The sequence below is a fragment of the Chrysochloris asiatica genome, unplaced genomic scaffold (assembly GCF_000296735.1).
Source record: "Chrysochloris asiatica unplaced genomic scaffold, ChrAsi1.0 scaffold00031, whole genome shotgun sequence".
NCBI classification, from domain to species: Eukaryota; Metazoa; Chordata; class Mammalia; order Afrosoricida; family Chrysochloridae; genus Chrysochloris; species Chrysochloris asiatica.
This window is the reverse complement of record NW_006408549.1, coordinates 18,091,826-18,093,448: the sequence shown is the minus strand read 5'-3', so window position 1 is coordinate 18,093,448 and position 1,623 is coordinate 18,091,826. Positions and strand designations below refer to the sequence as shown.

At 38.4% G+C, this 1,623-nt stretch overlaps 1 pseudogene; it reads left to right on the top strand.

Annotated features, from left to right (window-relative positions):
• Positions 1-1,623, top strand: part of LOC102826468 — an 87,058-nt pseudogene that overhangs the window by 27,313 nt on the left and 58,122 nt on the right.

Sequence of the window (1,623 nt, the reverse complement as noted above, 5' to 3'; positions counted from 1 at the left end):
TCCAAAAAAAATAGAGGGAATGGAAGCAAATGCTGTTGAATGATGATACATTGAGGGGATAATAATCATTGCAATGAAACAAAATATGATAGTATGATGTAATCACCCAATTCACAATAAAAACTTTTTTTTTTAAAGTGTGGGGGGAAGATAGATTTCCCACTAAATAGTTTTCATCTTGTCTAGATAGGTCTGGTGAAGAGAGATGGGGTTAAGAGTCTTATTATTCAATAGTGATTGATTGTTATCATGACTAATTGCAACTGTCATAATTATAAAGGTAGAAGCTTTGTAACAAAAATGGGCAAGTAGTTAATTTTACAAGCCAGAAACAAGGGATCCTAGGACCATCAAGGGAGAAGATCACAAGTAGAATGGGAGGATTTATCCAGGGAAGTAGCAATACCAGAGATGCAGGCAGAGATGGAGACACGGAGGGAGGGAGCAGCTGAGGACTCTAGATTCATGGGAAGAGAGGGACTAAGAGATGGCAGCCAGGAGGTCAACATGTAGAATGTGCCCTTTGGTGGTGTAAATTATCATACATTCTTGAGTGTTTAAAAAAAAAAGAGAGAGAGAGCTAACGTGAATAGAGAAGAATAATGTCAGGTGATGGTACATGGAGGGGATTATAATCATTGAAATGAAACAAAGTGTATGATTTGTTGAATACAAAATTGATGATCTCCACTGTAAACTTTTACTCAATTCACTATAACAACTTAAAAATATATATATTACAAGTTAAGCCAGACCAAAGATATTGATTTGTACCAACCATTTATACAAACAGAGTAAACTTTTCTGTATTGAGTAATGCAATGTACCAAGGTATAGTAAAAAGTATTACAAAAATAATAGAAATATTAGACAAAAATACCAAATGTGGAGCTATTGTTTCTTGACATATCATCCTGTTTCCATATCTCTAACCCTTCTCTGAACATTTTGCACTATTTGATTTATATTATGTCAAAAGGGCATTTTGGCATCTTCAGGACACTCAAATCATGCTCTTTTCCAAAACAAAACAAAAAAAATTCAGTTTTGGACACAAAAAGTAGAAAGACCTAAATGGAAAAGATCAGGGCTATAGGAATGGATGGGGTAAGGTTTTCTAATGAAATTTTCATAGGACAACCCTTGCTACCCTTGAAGAATGAACGGGTGCATTGGCATGATTAAAAACAATTCCATGTGACTTCCAGTTTTGGAGGTGGGACAAACAGTCAGGTAAGACGAGCTCTGTGTGGGAGGTGTCACAAATCCAAGAAGGTGCTTTTATGGAGCTGTTATCTAGTATAACATGCAGGGCATCAGTTTCCTGCACCCACCAGTGGAAAAATCACTGTATAAAGGAAAATACTACGATTTCAGAATTGATCAGGGGACAGGACTCTTCTTGTAGAGCACTCCCTCCTGGGCTGCATTCAGAGGGCAGGGCCACAGCCAGACTGACACAGAGAAACCCATGCAGCAACATTTAAAAAAAAGAGGAGTGGGGGATTCTACACATTTTTTCCACCTCTTCCCTGTCATGCCCTCCCTGCATAGCCCAGCCACCTTTAGGAGGGTGAGCACACACCCCAAAAGGGTCCAGCATTAAGCCCACAGTTTTCCCAT